Raw genomic sequence first — 17,474 nt, 5'->3', positions numbered from 1 at the left:
GGGAGACACAGAATCCAAAGCAGGTTCCAGGTTCTGAGCTGTCAGCACAGAGCCCAACACGGGCCCTGAGCCACGAACTTCGAGATTGTGGCCTGAGCCGAAGTCGGACACTCAACGAATTCAACCACCCCAGTGCCCCGAGGGCGTTCCTGACCAAACTGGAGCCACACGTCAGGTGTAAGGATTCCATGTGGCTCCCTACATCCAGGCCAAACCTGGTGGCCCCTACACCACCCTGCCCCCCAAAACGCTCCTCTAAATTAGATACTGTCGAGGGCTACTGACGGTGGCTGAGAATAAATGGTACAAAAGCATTTTTACCCACAATCTCCTCATGACCAGCAGGGGTTTGATTGACCCCAACCTCGGGGTAAATGCCAAAGATCCAGATCCCCACACTGGCTCCACCTAAACTTCGTCTTTGGCCTGACGTATAAAACTTAACTTGTCTGGCGAAAAAGAGAGAGTAACTCAAAATAACACACGTAAGGCACCAACAAACACCGTGTGCCCCGCGGTGGACTGAATGTCTGCGTCCCCCAAAGGCGTGCGCTGAAGCCCAGTGGACAGTGCCTGGAGGTGGAGTCTTTGGGAGGTGAGTAGGTGTAGATGAGGTCATGAGGATCCAGCGCCCCCCGCCCCAAAATTTGCGTTCTGAAAGAAGGGAAAGGGAACCAGAGCCCTCTCCCCACCCTGTGTGGGCTCCAGCCTGCAAGCAGCAAGGAGACCCCTCACCAGAAGCCGCGCCCCTAGACCTCGGACTGCAGAGTGTGACTCTCAGACGTTGGCCCCCAGAACTGTTAAGTCCCGCCGTCTGTGGGACTCCGCCGCAGTGCCTCCGCAGAGCAGACCTTCCAACCCCACACACAAGCCTTCCGACAGCCTGGCCTCTCAGCGCCTTGACCTCTTGTTTCCTGTGACCTTGACCTCCATGCCTACCCGACCCGATGCCGTGACCACACCCTGGGCCAGTGACTCTCAGAGCCTGGAGCTGCTTCGGATTCTGTGTCTCCCTCTCTCTCTGACCCTCCCCTGCTCACACACACATTCTCTCTCTCAAAAATAAATAAATATTTAAAAAAAAATTTTTTTACACAATATCCCTCAAGTGGGTCGGGGTGGAGAAGTGCCCCAGGGGCTCCACCGAGCCGCTGCGATCAGTCCTGGGCTCGACACACTGAAGCACGTTCAAATTGATAAAAAAAAACACACCTCATAGAAAAATGGGCAAAGCACATAAAACAGGCAGAAAAGGAAGAAATACAGGTGGCTAATACATGTGTGGAACAATGTTTAACCTTGATACTGATCAGGGAAATGTAAAGATTTTTCTTTAAGATTACTATTTTTGCAAAGGTCAAAAAAACCCCGAAAATATCTAGTGTCAGTAAAAGTGGAGGGCACCGTCTCCTTACGTCTTCTACTATGGATCCTGAGATCCAGAAATATCAGCTCCGGTCATCCGTCCTACAAAAACGGTCCCATAAGTAGAAAACTATTTACACTCAGGTACATCAAGCTGATCTTACAGCACAATACGCAATAGTGTGAAAGTCCGGTCCTTACCGAGTAGTTCCATAATCATGAGACATCTGCATATGAAAAATCATTCAGCTACTAGAAGAGTGGGGAAGATGTGTCAGTATCGATGTGGAAAGATATGTTTCTGTACACACACAGGTATTGATCATCCGGAGGAAATAGCAAATTTCAGAATAATAGATAATAGCATTCTTGTTTAAAAAAAAACGATTCTCAGTACACCTAGAGATCTAATTATGTGTGCATAGAAGACGGCCATGAGATCTGTGAGCAGTCATTACCCTCAGGGAGTTGGAAAGGAGAGCGGGGACTTTTGCATCTTTATACTTTGTGGCTGTTTTTACAATAACACTTGTGCACGGTTTTTATAACGTAAATAGTCTGGTGTGAGTTCAGACAGAAGCTGGATAGAGACACGTCTTCTGTGCCAGAAAGTCGGGGCTGCCTCAGGGATCTCTCTGCCATCACTTACACTTTAGAAAAATCTTTTCAGGGAATCTCACAGCTAGGAATATTTTGGGAAAGAGGCTGGTTTCTTCGTGTTCTTATTTAGAATCAGTTCTCCCAGGACGTGGGTGTTCCGTTGCTGGTGTAGGACTTCCCAACCCGGCCGTTTTGCCGTCGATGTCTCTGTCACGTGGCTGTTGGGAGACTCTTCTGCGGTCAGAAGATGAGAAGGAAGACAAAGTTATAAACGTAGCCAGAACTGGGAAGAAACGTGCGCGTGTCACAGAGCTGGAGATGCGTGTTCTAGGTGCGCCGTTCCCCGTGTGGGAGAGCAAGACGACGCTGGGGTGGTACATGAGTTTCGTGTCACAGACAGCTAGCGGCATCGATGGTGATGTTTGGGAGGTCGTGAAGCTCCTGCGGCCATATTGTGGCTCAGCTGGAAAGTCCTCACGATCAACCGGCCACGTCTGCCGGGACACAGGGAGGGAGCGTGGAGACACACGTGGTGCCATGCCAACAGGAGAGAAGTGAGAATTAAGAATGACGGAAGTCCATCATCAGGGCGAAAGATGTGGTGGCTATTTCTTTTCCATTTTTCTCCATGAAGAACAAAAAATAAATGGTATTCTACTATCCTAATGCTGATGTAGAGGTCGCAGGAGTAACCAAATGACCTCTCTGCGACCGCGCCATCCAGAGTAACGGTGGAGAGAGGCAGACGGTTTAGATCTTGAAGCACATGCACACAGCCTGAAAACACTGGTCTGAGTTCACACCTGATTCCAGGTCTCTTCATAAAGAGTTACTCAGAGATTCTCACGGACCAGCTGATGAGAATGTTCTTGGTGGTCTGTGCCAACCTGAAGCAATAAATATTTTTGCTGAGTCCAAATTGCGGTGGAAAAGACAGGAATGGTTTCCCAGGAGGAGGGAGGGGATCTGAAATAGGCACAGGAAGTTCCCTGCTTATGAAGACATCTTCCATGTGCTCTGCACCAGTTGGGTTAATCTGGATGACAATTCAAAAGCCCTTAGAGTCCAAGTTCATTGCAATCAATCCCTGCTGATGTCAGCACCTGGAGAAGAGGAGTTTTGATGGGCGAAGAAGTAAGACGGGCTTCAGCCCATCCTGGTGGCTGCGTTGGCCACCACCTTCCTGCCTGGGCCTCGCTCGTGGCCCCTGGACTTCACGGTCAGCTCCCGCATGCGTTCACAGCCATCCAGGTCTCTCCAGGTCTCAGCTTGAGCTCCTCCCTCTGCCTAGAATCCCCTCTATTCTTTCTCTCCTGACCCGTCTTCACCAGCTTCTCAGCTAAGTCTGTCCTGATTCCTCCAGGCGCAAAGGACCCTATCAGAAAGCAAAACACTTACCTTGTGTTCCCCTAACTTTCCCCACTGTTTCCCAGATACTTTCCTGATGCCTCTGTCACATCATCAGCACAATTGGATTAGCAAGAATAGGTAGCCGTGTGCCCAGAGGGCAAGCCTGTCCCTGCAAGAGCCTGTCTCCATCCTTGGGTCCTCCATGCACCTGCTGCTTCCTGCTAGGAGGGGGCTAGTGCAGTCTTGATATGGGGGGGGTGGGGGCTCTCAAGTATACCCTCAGCAAATGCGAGGGGCCAGCTAGGGCTTGGTTTCTCTGTAATCAAAGAAATCATCGGGGAAACATATTGACAGATTTAACTATGTGAATGAAAAAAAAAAGACCTTGGTAAACAAAATAGCATGAATTTTAAAAGAAAGCCATTTGAGGAGTGCCTTGGTGGCTCAGTCCGTCAAGTGTCTGACTTCAGCTCAGGTCATGATCTCACATTTCATGAGTTCAAGCCTCACATCAGGCTCTGTGCTGACAGCTCAGAGCCTGGAGCCTGCTTTGGATTGTGTCTCCTGCTCTCTCTGCTCCTGCTCTGTCTGTCTGTCTGTCTGTCTGTCTCTCTCTCTCTCTCTCTCTCTCTCTCAAAAATAAATAAACATTTAAAAAAACATTTTAAAGCAACTCAGTTTAACTACATAGCTATTAAAGTTAGGATTGATAGGGTATCTTTATGAAGTGATGTTGAGTGGAAAACGTATTTATAGGTCATGACACTGTAGGTAGAATTTATGCACAAGTACGGATTATCAGGATACATACTCAGAAATAAGAACTGAAACAGCAGCGTGTTGGAAGCATGAGATTGTGGGCAAGTCATTGCTTTTCTTGGTTACGACTGGTTATGTAATGAATAAAATGGAGGAGGAGGAACCCAAAGCGAAAAGCCTGACTAAACGCATGACCAGTTAGCCACACCTGTGATTTAGGCTCTTGGTTGAACGGTGACTAGAGAGACGGTGCTGTTTTCCACCTGGGGTCAGCTTCCACTTACTCTTTTGACTTTCATATCTTCATATTTGTTTCCAAAAGATAAAAGCTCTGAAAAAGGATGTCTCCTCCCAGCGGTGGCAGACTGGTCTCTTGCCCACTGACCTTCACATCAGCATCAGCCGGATAAATACTAAGATAGGCCTCTTTGGAGTCACCCCAGAGCTATGCAGGCAGCTGAGCTGGGGCGCCAGGCTCCCGGCCAGAGGGAAGCCAGCACATGGGTCCCCTGGAGGCGTCTGTCTCCTGGAAGGCAGCCGCTGAGAGCTGTGAGCAGGGCAGAGAGCGGGCGCAGGGCGGCTGGGTCACTGAGCACGGCCTTGGGGCTGGGCAGGCATGAGTGTCCAGGGCCCACCGAGGAGGACGGGCTGTGTCAGCATCCAGGCCTTATTGTGGGGCTCCTGGAGGCCTGGGGGTCTAGGAATAAGGAAGAACCAGGCGCAGACCAGCACTCACCAACACCGAAGTCTGCCCAGCTTCGCGTCGTGCTGAGGGACGTTAACCTGCTCCTGGGAGTGACTGAGGGTAAGTGGACAGAAGACATGATGGGGGAAGAACTAAACACAGCTGATCTTGTAACACACGACACAGCACACAGGGTGTCGATTACGTGCAGAGGACACACTCTTTTTTAAGATATACACCTGGGAGCATTTGCCAAAACGGACCATCGTCTGTTGGGTCAAAAATGGACTCTCAACAAATTTCAAAGTTTTTAAATTATACAGGACAGGTTCTAAGACCACAGTAAAAGTACCTACGCATCAGCAACACAAATATAAGTTTTTAAAAATCCCCCAAATATGGGGCACCTGGTGGCTCATTCCATTAAGCGTCCAACTTCGGCTCAGGTCACGATCTCACGGTTCATGGGTTCAGCCCTCATTGAACTGTGCTGACAGCTCAGAGCCTGGAGCCTGCTTCCTGCTTCGGATTCTGTGTCTCCCTCTCTCTCTGTTCCTCCCACGCTCATGCTCTGTCTGTCTCAGTCTCTCAAAAATAAATAAATGTAAAAAAAAGAATTCTTAATCTCCCAAATGTTTGGAAATTAAGTAGTATTCTTCTAAATGACTCAAAGGTCAGAGAAGAAATCAATAGAAATTGTAAAATATTTTGAATTAAGTGATAAATCACACCTCACATCAGTGCGTGGGATGCCACTGATGATAAGTTCGGAAGGGAGTTTGTAGCTCTACATGAACCTATTAGGAGAGCAGGAGGCCAATTATTTGAGTGTTTATTTTGGGAAGGTGGAGAAAGAACTAAATTAAGAACAATGAAACCAAAAAACCCTTGGCAATATTCATCAAGAAGAAAAGAGAAAAGGAACAAATACCCATTATCAGGAAGGAAAAAGGATGCATCATTACAGTTCCCACAGGCATGAAAAAACGCTCAATCTAAAGACATATCATAAAAATGCTAAATTTTAAAGTATTTTCAGTAGCAACAAAAATGGTAGGACTACTGGAAGATTTAACCACTGTCCTATTCTAAGATAGAGCCCAACATAGGTAAGTTTTCATTCTGTCTTGTTAGCCCTGACTTGATCAAATACTCCATGCGGTCCTCACGGCGTTTCCTGTCTGGTAAACGTAGAATTTCAGCAGTTAGATTTTGGGAAAAGTAGAAAATCTCCAGAATTACTCAATACAGGAGCCTGAGAAGCTCAACAGAGTCTCTTACCTGGACCTCACCTGTAAGGCAGCTATGCCTGAAAATATTTAAGAGAAACTTAAATAATTTTTCATTATTTTTAGTATTGTTTTTAATGTTTATTCATCTTTGAGACAGAGCGACAGAGTGTGAGCGGGGGAGGGTCAGAGAACGAGGGAGACAAAATCTGAAACAGGCTCCAGGCTCTGAGCTGTCAGCACAGAGCCCGACGCGGGGCCCAAACTGACAAATCACGAGATCATGACCTGAGCCGAAGTCAGACGCTCAACCAACCGAGCCCCCCAGGTGCCCCTATTTTTTTAATATTATTCATTAAATATGATTATTAAATAATGTTTAAGAGAAACTTCCACCGTCATCAGTTAAAATGTCAGTACAGCCTTTTAATTTTTCGGATGTGTTTCTGGCGATACAGCCCAAGTGGCATTAAATCTTTCCTGTGCTGCGTGACTAATTTTGAACACCTCTGCAATTAGAACGCAGAAGGAAAGCCGGTTTAGAGTGACAGCCATTTAAAAGCACTTGTCGTGGTTATGTCTCCACATTCTTGCTAACCGCCTTGTGACGCTCTGAGTTACAACGCACTATCACCCTGTTAATCTAAGTGTTTTACGAGCTGAGACAGTGAGGCGCTTTCGATCAGTAACCATCCCTGGAATATTTTAAAATCTCACCTTTGAGTGCAAAGGACTAGACTTGCCCCTGCCTTGCTCTGTGTTCCCCTCGCAGGGCGCCTGTTCTGCAGGAAGCGATAAATAAACTGAGATAAAACAGGGGAGCGGTGTGGTGTGTACATGTCCCCGAGCAAGGACCTGCCAAGAAGGCTTTGCTTCTAACACATAAATCACTTAGCTCCCCATGTAATTGACCTGGGACCTTGGGTAAGTCTCTTCCTCTTCTGGGCCTCGGTTTCCCCATCTGAGAACTGACGGCGACGGTCCAGGTGATCTCTTAGGGAGGAGCCTACCTGGGCTAAGCATCAGGGCACGTGTTCTGTTGATGCAGGAAGCAGCAGAGACTCGGTCACTAGTGCCGGCCCCACGGACAAGCGGCTCCCAAGGTGCCATTGGGACTTATGCGGACAGATTGGGGGGTTTGAAAACAAGACCCTACTTCCTTGTGTTTAGATGTGTTTATGTTCGATGCTGCGTAGGAAAGTCATCCAGGAGCTCTCCAGGCGCCCTCCCCACACAACCCTCCCCTTATCTCCTTGAGAATGCTGGGCCATGGAGGTGAGGAGAGGGTCAGCTTGTCCCACCATCTGAGGGGGCAACTGGAGAAGTCAAGGTTCTCCAGAGACGTAGAAGATGTGTATGTGTATTTTAGGGAATTGGCTCACCCAGTCATGGAGGCCAACAAGCCCAAAATCTGCAGGGTGGGCCAGCAGACGGGAGACCCAAGGAAGAGCTCATGCTATAGTTCAAGTCCAAACGTCCGTAATTGCTGCTTGCTCAGGGGGAGGCTAGTCTTTGTTCTGTTGAGACCTTCAACTGATTGGATGAGGCCCACCCACATTATGGAGGGAAATACATTTTGCTCAAAGCCCAGTGATTTAACCATTATTCTCATCCAGAAACATCCTCACAGAACCATCCAGAATAATGTCTGAGAAGATTCCAGAGCACCATGACCCAGCCTAACTAGTGACACATGAAATTAACCCCTTGTCAACTTGGCACCCATGCACATCTCATTAAATCCTATTTAATCTCTGTTAGGCGTCTGACTACATTCAGGTCAGGTCATGATCTCACAGTTGGTGAGTTCGAGCCCTGTATTGGGCTCCACTCTGACAGTGTGGACCCTGCTTGGGATTCAACCTCTCTCTCTCTCTCTCTCTCTCTCTCTCTCTCTCTCTCTCTCCCTCCCTCCCTCTCCCTCCCTTTCTCTCCCTTTCTCCCCTTCCTTTGCTCTCTCTCTCTCTCTCAAAAGTAAATAAATAAACCTTAAGTAAAAGAATTAAAAAACACACACTTAATCTCTGAATAAAGACAATAACAAGGTCACATTCATGCCTATCATGCTGTAACTATCCTTCATACAACCAAAAACACACTAACCCTTGGGGGCCCCTGGGGGCTCAGTCGGTTGAGCATCCAACTTGGGCTCAGGTCATTCTCTCTTGGTTGGTGAGTTCAAGCCCCACATCAGGCTTGCTCCTATCCGCACAAACCCACTTCCTCCGTGCCCCCTCTCTGCCCCTCCCCTGCTTGTGCTCTCTCAAAAATAAACAAACATTAAAAGAAAGAAAGAAAAAGAAACGAACCCTTTCCCCAGAGGAGGATGGATGTTTACTCTTCTTCTTGATATCTTATTTCTTATACCTTATAACACTGTGACGTAAAGTTAGCAAGACTTAACTTACACAATATTCTAAGTCAATTATATCTTAATAAGGCTCAGAAAAATTGTTAATACTTAAATACTATCCTATAAAGTCAATACATCCATCTTACGTTACGTGATCCACACACTCATATTCGTAACAAAGTAAGAAAGAAATACTCATTTCTGTAACTGGTTCCACGGTCATAGCGCAGAGTTATAATGCTTCTTCCTCTGCCCATTGCATGTGACTTTGCTCTCAGCAAGCATCTGCTTGGTCATGGTTTTTCATCCGGTGGAGAGACTCAAACCTTCATTTGCAAAGCGTCTGGGCCATAGCGGCGCTCCTTGGGTGAAGGGTGCCTTTCGTCTTCCCATCCCTTGCTTCCTGGACCCGTGAATCCTGGCGAGGGGAGAAACAGCACCACATATTGGACACTGATTCAGAGAACGTGTAGCCTTCTGGAGAACCCGGCCCACGGCCTCCACCGTATTGGCGCCATGCTGGGGAGCCTCAGAAAGGCCTTCCCGCTGTCCGCCGCCGCATCACGATGGTGGGCAACATGGCAAAGCCGGCGAATTTCATGAGCGTGGGCCATTACCACACTGCATTTGCTCTGAAGTGAGCTTCTTGATTAGAAAACATGCTGTTTGTAGGGGCGCCCGTGTGGCTCAGTGGGTTGAGCGTCCGGCTTCGGCTCAGGTCATGATCTCACGGTTCATGGGTTCAAGCCCTGCGTCGGGCTCTGTGCTGACAGCTCAGAGCCTGGAGGCTGCTTCCGATTCTGTGTCTCCTTCTCTCTCTGACCCTCCCCTGCTGGCGCTGTGTCTCTGTCTCTCAAAAATAAATAAAAAAAAAAAAAGAAGGAAAACATGCCGTGTGAAATACCATGACGGTGGGTAAGGCATCCCGGAAGTCTACGGGTGGTAATTTGGGCAGAAGTGTCGCGTACGAGGAAGGCAGGCCTGTGTCCAGAGCGAGCATCTGTTCCGGCGGACAGGACGCTGCTCTCTGCGGGGTAGGGTTCAAACCCCCGACGAGGAGCGCCCTCTCCCAGCGCCTGCTTCCCCATCCTCCCCGGGCGCGTCTTTCCCCCCAGGCCCCCTGCTGGAGCCCCACAGAGCCCTCCTCCCTGACTTGGCCACTGGGCTTTGAGAAGCCGGGGCCTTCATCCAGCCACGCACTGATCCGTCCGTTCCTACGTCCCTTCCATCACTAAGGACGCCCTGGTGGGCAGGACAGCAGGGGCCTCGCAGAGACGTGCTGAGTAAGTTAACACATTGGTGGGCGATGGCAGACAGGATAGGAGACAAACGGGGTGCTCGCAGAGGGAACGCGGCGGCTAATGCCTGGGGTCCAGGAAGACTCCCTGAGAAGGAGACACTGAAACCGAAATCAGACGAACGCTCGGCGTCAGCCAGGCGAGGTCAGAGGGGTGTCCTGCCAGAGGGACAGGATGCGGGAAACCCTGGGGCAAGGGGACAGGAGAGTGTGACAAAGCCCCAGAAACTAAAACGGGGGCAGCATAACCCAACGGAAAGAGCCCGGGGAGGGGGGTGACTGAGGCCGGGGCGGGGGGGGGGGGGGGGGGGGGGCGGGGGGGGGGGGGGGGGGTGACAGGCCGGGGGTGTGGATGGGTTATAGACGCATCTCGTAGAAGCAGCACAAGAACTCGTGAGTAACTGGCTGTGGAGGGTTGGGGGTTTGGGGTGCAAGAACGTCTCCATGTTTGTGGCGAAGGCAACTGGGCGGAAAGTATCGCTGGCCGCGGAGATGCTCACGGTCTCCTCCAGAGCCTGGGAAGCACAGCATTGGCGACTAGACGAAGGAGCAAATGGGGAAATGAGAGGCGTTTGGGACAGGATGGCATGTCTGGCCGTGGTGAGCGGAGGCCCCTGGGGGGCGGAGGGGGGGGGGGTGCTGTCCACTGGGCCATTGCGTGTGCAGATCCGAGCTCCAGAGAGGGGCCGGGCACTGCCCACTCTGTGCGGTGGGAATGACAGCGTCCCTCTGCCTTCGGTCCCTGTGGGTGGTCAAGTCAGAGACATTACATCTGGGCCTGCCTCTGCCTGTGACCGCGGGTTTTCACGCACGGGCTGGAGCGGACACTCCCTCGTCTTCAGGCGGCCACGAGGCCATACGGAGCTTCCTTTGTATCTGGTGTAAAGGGGCCAACACGTCAGCCGTCACTGGCATGTCCTGCACTGTCCTCAGTCCTGTCATTTCCGAGCCCTTTGGGGACGTGTAATTTGGAGCTTCTTTTCCGTCGGCCCAACTGGATGTCCTGCGTGGCATTCTCACCACCGCCCTCCGCCTCCTCCGGCACATAACCAGACCGCAAACATGGCAGGATCCATGTTGGCTTCATGTCGGCACCCTCCACGGCACCAAAGACACTCAAAGTCCAGGTGTGGTTTTGTTTTAGTTTGAGAGAGAAAGAGCCCACGAGCCAGGGAGAGGGGCAGAGAGAGCGGAGAGAGAGAATCCCAGGCAGGCTCCATGCTCAGTGCGGAGCCCAACACAGGGCTTGATCCATGGGATCCAGGACCTGAGCCGAAATCAACGGTTGGACGCCCAACCGGCTGAGCGCCCGGGCTCCCCGAAGCCCAGGTTCTGAAGCTAATAAGAACTAGTTTCCAACACCCACCTTGGGGGACGCCGGGGGCTCACGGAACCCCTCTGGACCTTGGTCTCCCTGTGTGTAAAATGTGCATACTGGCGGCGCCTCCCTCACAGGCCTGCAGGCACGAACAGAGACGGCTGTGGGAAGGCAGTTCGTCAGGGGATCCCGACTCACGGGGGGCGAGTACACAGGGAATTGGTTTGTTTACCTAGAGCTCGCCGTCAGGCATGTTCTGTCAAAGCCGCCTTTCCTGTTGGGTAGTCGCGGCCATGATGGTATGTCACTCCGGTTCTAGAACTTCTTGGCTGTTTCTTTGGTTCGTTCTCTTTTTTTTGTTGTTATTGCTTCACACAGTCTTTTTTCTTTCTTTTTTTGAGATTCAGTATTGTTCCGTGAAAAACTGCAGAGTCTGGAGCCAGCTGCTGGGGTTGAATCCAGCTCTGCGCTTAATCAGCTGAGAGCCTTGGGCAAGTTACTAAACCTCTCTGTGCCCGGGTTTCCTCATCTGCTAAATGGGGATAGTGACAGTGCCCACCTCCCAGGAAGGAGTGCTGCCAGGGGAAGTGCGTGGCTACAGTTGAAGCTCTTGGAGAGTGCCAGGCTCAGGAAGGAAACAGTGTGTAAGTTTGGCTATTATTATACCCTGCCCAGAGTTCCCCTCCTTCTGCGAGGCCGGGGATTTTGTCTGCTTGCCGCTCGGGTGGTCTCTCTCTTTCGTCCTTCGTTCTCATTCCGGCTTTCCGTGACAAGGCCGGCGTCGGGGCTAGGAGGAAGACGTGGGAGAGAGCTCTCGTCCTCCCTGGCCCAGCGAAGGGGACATCACTGCTGCATCAATAACAGACTCTACATGACCCTGATGCTGGCGGGGGGCCTTCGGGCGGCTCCCTTCCAGGCAGCCCCCATACTGTCGATGGGCCTGTACCTTCCTGGCCAGCTCACAGCATCCTGGTGCAGATTTGACGCCCACTCAGTGTGGTCACTGGCTTCCAAACACACGTACCCTCAGCAGGCCAGCTGGCAGACCCGTGGGCACAGGTGGAATCAACCTCATGTTCCAGCGGGAACAGAAACTCCAGGTCAGTGGCCAACAGATGGGGAGGTGGGTTCCGCCTCAATGTCTACCCACAGCTCCCAACATGCAGCTCACCCCAGCGCTGCTTCTGGGCGCCCTGGGCACCCCGTGGCAGGCTGGGCCAAGGTGCTCATTGGTCCCTGCGTGAGCCAGGAGTGCGCCAGACCCCTGCCCCACCAATGTGATGGTTTTCCCGAGCCCCCTCCCCCGGCTTCAAGGACAGAATTTCCTCCCTCCCCCGCTCCTCAGGCAGCCTCTGTAGTCATTGTTGGGGGTGTGGCTGGCGGAGGTGGGGTGACGCCCCCACTTCCTGCCAAAGTGTTCCTCCCAGCAGCCTTGGGCCATGGTTCCATGACCTAGAATGCAGGCGCCTTGACCCCTTCATTTCCTACCTGCACCTGCTTAGCAGCTCAGGTACGTGACACCCAACACCATCCTGTGAGGCATCATTTTTCATTAAAAATGGGGGGTATTGCCCATTGCTTTTAAAGTACATTTGGGGGCTCCTGGGTGGCTCAGTCGCTGGAGTGTCTGACTTCAGCTCAGGTCATGATCTCTCAGTTCATGGATTCAAGCTCCATGTCAGGCTCTGTGCTGACAGCTCAGACCCTAGCGCCTGCTTCGGATTCTGTCTCTCTCTCTCTCAGCCCTTCCCCCACTCACACTCTGTCTGTCTGTCTGTGGCTCTCTCTCTAAAAAAGTAAATAAACGTTAAAATTTGTTTAAAGTGTATCTGAATAAGTGAATGAACAACAAGCATATGACAAACCAATATTATAAATACAGTAATAAGGTGGCAGTAACTAAAAGAATACCAATAAGACGCGAAAATGCAAGAAATCTAGTAATTTCATAAATATTTAAATAAACCCGTTCTCTGTTATTAAACAAATTAGAACGAGCCGCGGCCTGGAGCAGGGCTCTCCCAGACCCGGGAGCTCAAATGTCGGTAGCTCCGTTCGCGTCCGCCCAGCACTTAACTCCTCCTGTGGCTCGGGTGTTGTTTGAAAACCTCCAGAAATGCTCAGGGAAGGCTCACAGACCTGTGAGAAAAGAACTATTCTTGCCATCAAGGCTGTGTTCCGGCTGAGGGGACCGGGGCCTCTCTCTTACTGGAGAAACTTAGCAAAGTCACACAGCTGGTAAGTGCCAGAGGCTGAAAAGAAGCTAGAAAAAAAGAAAAGGAAGGAAAAGAAGAAAAGCAAAGCCCACGGAAGCCGGCTCCAGCGGTCATGCCCTTCCTCACGGCGTTATTCTTCCCCTGAGCATCTCGCTTCCGGAATAAGCCTTTGCCACTTGTTTTCCGAATGCGGGCACAGGTGGTAGAACCTGACCCAGGAGGGCAGAGCCTCTGGTGCCCCCAGGCCAGAGCGACAAGGCACAGTTCTCCCTGGGCAAACCTGGCCGAGCAGACCTAGCATCATTTCCCTCCAAGAACATCTTTCCTGTCCACGTCCTTGTCGGTGTTCCCATCAGGAAAATGGGCCTGGATAACGTGCCCCCACGGCAGTAGCTGCAGGAACTAATTAGCGCCTGAAATGTGTGTCAAGATCCCCGGCGAGAGGTGCTGTAATAAGGGAAGGCTTCTCGCCTGGATTCCAGTTTCGCCTCCCGTGGCCCGACCCTCCTGGGCAGGAGGCGGTGCCCCGTCTTGTTGAGATCTGATCTCCAACTGCAGCCATGTGTTTTCCTTCGTCCAAATGACTGTGCTCATCTCAGGAGCAGCCTTTAATTTTCTTCTTGGAACCGAGGACCATCCTTACAGCAACAAAAGGTCCCTGGGATGGTGAGGTAAGATTTGAATTAAGATACCTTGGCATCTTCCACTGCCCGGCAATTAACGGGCAGCAGGTTTGCAGGAGCGCTCACCCTCTTAAGAGCACCTTTGTCTCAGGGTTGCTGGTCTGTCCTGTTGTCCGTCGTCGGATGAAGCGGCCCCCGTGGCCGTCTCCCTGCTAGGTGACAGGCAGGTGCACGGCGCAGCGGGGACCCCCGAGGGCTCAGCCTGATGGGGAAGCCACGTGGCTCTCAGACCTCCGTCTGCGTGGCGAACATCAGTCACGGCCAGGGCCCCGGGGCTCCCAGGGCCTGGCTCTCCAGGCGGCCCGTTCTCCCTGCGCCGTCCTGACCCTCACCTGCCTCTTGGCCACCATTGCTCATTAGCATCTCTCTCCGGAGAAGAGAGAAAAGGAAAGGAGAGCCAACCTTTGCTTGTCCGTTTGGCTCCCTGTCAGCAACCCTGGTAAATGTGTAATCTGATGGAACCATGGTCCAAGATGAGAATTTGGACTCCTTCCCTCTCGCTCTGCCCCTTGCCAGGCATGTGAACTCCTGTTGAGGCTTCAAGTCCCAGCCTTCCCCAAGGCCCCCGGGCAAAGTGAGAAGTTAGTCACTGCCTCCCTGGCTCCCAAGCCCGTCTCCAGCACGGGGAGCACTCAGCACACACGCGGAGTGTGGGATCACCAGGCCGGGTCTGTGGGCCAGTGTGGGTTGGCGGGGGCGGGGGAGGAGTGGGAAGGGGCTTCCGGCCTCCCGGGAGCACTGGCCCCACACCTCCTGGGCCCGGGGCTTGGCCCATGCCTGGGGGGTGAGAAATGTGTGCTGAATGAATAAATAAACCCAAGTAGACCTTCTTTACCATTTCTAGAAAATCAAGAATTAATTTTTGGAGTTTTCCCGGGGCTCAATGGCTTGTGGTTTTTAAGAAAACAATGTTGCAGAATTTCTAGAGATGGGAAGTCCTTGATTCACCTCATTCGTTTGGCAAATGTCTGTTGACTCTCGGTGACGTTGCAAGTGCTGTTTTAGGTGCTGGAGAAGCAGCACAGAAAACCCCTGTTCTCCGGACACTTGTGTTCTAGGGACAGTATTCTTCTCCGGTGTTGACGCTCCCCCATGATTTCCTGCTTACCGCTCGCCTCTCGAGGCCTTATGAACCGTATCTAGCAAGTAAGCCGGAATGCCCAGGGTAGCACTAGGTAAAATGGCAGGCCCCTCTTTTCCCCCCCTGAAGTCAGTGCCCCCCTAAAGTCCAAGCAGCTAAGTGAGAAGACTTTCAGGAGCAGAGATGTCAGAGGGAGGCGGTGACCTGACGGCAGCCCAGGACGCTGGGAGGTCTTCTCGATGTGTGGTTCTGCGCGGGCGGGGGGCAGACTAACCTGCGTCTGCTTCCCCTGAGTCAGGTCTGTGCGGGGAAGGACACTGGGTTTATCTAAAGTGCCATCCATTCCCACACCTTAGGCAGACCCATACTCCAACGTAAGCACAAAAACAAATTCTAAAGCCAAGTAAATGACGGGTGCTGAGCCACAGGGATGGATTATCACGACCATAGCTTTCCCCGGGGAAGTCTCTCTGCCAGGGGAGGGGACCCAGCCCACGGCTTCTCGGCAACTGCCTCCAGCACGGGGCACCGAAGCAGGCGCTGGCAGGTAGGCCCTTCGCCCAGCCCAGTGGCGTGCCCTTGCCCACGGGAAGGGGGTTCTTGTGGATGCGAGGGGCCGCCGGCCTTGCCGTCCTGAGGGTCAGCTTTCAAGCAGCCGGAGCCACGACCGTAAAGGGAGAGCTTTGTGCGGACAGGAAGGCAACCGTGCTGATGAGCTGACGTGATGATTGAAGGCCTTTTGGCTTCGCCCGTGTCTGGGTGGAAGGAGGTGTGTGCCTTTGCCAAAAACGACAGCCCGCGAGTTCCACGGACGCCCGGGAGCAGAGCGCTTCTGTGCCATCCGCGTGTTCCTCAGAGGCCAGGGGGTCTGGGGGGGAGGCCATGGGGAATTGGGGGAGCAGATCGCCCCAAGACCTGGTTCCTAAGCAATTGGCAGCAACCACTGTTGAGAACTGTCTCTACATCCGCCCAACGGTAGTCGCCCACCGACGCACCACGAAGTCCGGGTCAGAGCGGCACTGCGGCCGCTGGCCCGCCGAGGGGCTGTGGCCACCGGGAGGCCTTGGACGAGGCCCTGGATTCTTCTAGACTGTCTCTGCCCTTGTCTCTTGTCCTCCTTTCTCTGAGCGATGTCATACGTGGTTCCCCATTTCTTCCCAAGGAAATGGGTGTGTGTGTGTGCGCGCACAAGAGAGATGCACATTTAACCCTCTTTCATGAGAGCAGACAGGATTCTGCAAAGGCTGTCTCAGCGAGCGTATACATTTGGAGAAACTCCACATTCAGGGTGTGCTGTAAACGGGCCGGGCTGGTGGGAGCCTCGAGGCTTGCAGGGGGGCCGGGGAAGGGGGTGCAGGCAGCCTGGGCCCCCCCCAAATGGCCTGACCAAGAGCGAGAGAGAGATCCTGGCCGAAAGACTGTTTTCCCCAAATGGCCTGCATGCAGTTGCATTCAAGGAGACTCAAAATGACCCGGAGTGAGCGGTCCACACCAGGGCCCCCCGGGGATGCAGGTCCCGTCCATCCGCCAGTGGCAGTCTCGGGCACACCCGGAGGCAGGAAAGGGCATCTCTGCCGCTCGGGGCCGCCCAGACATTCCAGGGCAGCCCCGGCACCATGCTGACACGCGTCCCACGGCCGCTGCGGCCGAGTGTGCGCATGAGGTCACCGATGTGCTACCTGTAACCAGCCTGCGGGGCGGTGACACACACCTGCTGACTGGACGGGTCGGCTGGCTGGTGGGCCACGCTCGGAGGAGCCCTGGCACGCGCCCCCGCCCGCCCTGCTCACTCCTGACCGAAGGCGTCTGCCGCGCAGGCGGGCCGGCGTGAGCGCTGGGTCCGAGGCGGCGTCCCACACATCTGGCCGAGGCGGGCTGAATCACTCCCCCCGGGAGGGTGGCTCCTGGTCCCGTGACACCTGGAGGGTGGCCGGAAGTGTCTCGATTCACCCCAGGATGATTTTTATCTCCGCATGCTTCTCCAGTTCCATCAGGGCCTCCGTGCTACATTCCGAATGACATGTCCACGTTTGCCACGGACGAGGATGACAGATGGAGAAAAATCATCTTTGACCCTTGAAATTCGGTCACGTTTTATGGGGTAAGAGCCTGGGCACAGAAGGCGTTGTTGGCGGGAGCCCAGAGATGCCTTGAAATGGGCAAGTTCTGCGTCTTGTAGCTTTGGGACCTAAGAGCCCCCTTCCCAAACGACTGGTTTATCAAAGCAATGAAAACGGCATTTAAACGTTTAGGTTTTCTTTCGCATTAAGGCACAACTTACATTGACTAAACAGTGCATGACTTAAGCGTACACTGTGGTGACTTTTAATTTTTGCACATGCACGTGCCCCACAGGGCCACCACCCAGGCCAAGGGTTTAGGACATTCCCCAGCTCTCCAGAAGGTTTCCTTGTCCCCTCCCTGTCACCAGCTGACCCGTGAAGGTCCCCACTGCTCCGGTCTGTCACCGTGGAGCAGGGACAAGGGTCACACAAAACAACAGCAGATCTGTAAATCCCCGTGAGCGGGAGGGCCGAG

The 17,474-nt window shown here is 52.7% G+C and overlaps 1 long non-coding RNA gene across 1 annotated transcript in view; it reads left to right on the top strand.

The window, feature by feature from the left end:
• Positions 1 to 17,242, top strand: part of LOC115302493 — a 47,054-nt gene extending 29,812 nt beyond the window's left edge. The window contains exon 2 of the long non-coding RNA XR_003913495.1: positions 16,922 to 17,242. This is a non-coding gene — a long non-coding RNA (uncharacterized LOC115302493). The remainder of the gene's footprint in view (positions 1 to 16,921) is intronic.
• The last annotated feature ends 232 nt before the right edge of the window (positions 17,243 to 17,474 follow it).

The sequence above is a fragment of the Suricata suricatta genome, chromosome 9 (genome assembly GCF_006229205.1).
Source record: "Suricata suricatta isolate VVHF042 chromosome 9, meerkat_22Aug2017_6uvM2_HiC, whole genome shotgun sequence".
In the NCBI taxonomy this organism is placed as follows: Eukaryota; Metazoa; Chordata; class Mammalia; order Carnivora; family Herpestidae; genus Suricata; species Suricata suricatta.
This window is presented reverse-complemented; position numbering and strand designations above follow the sequence as displayed.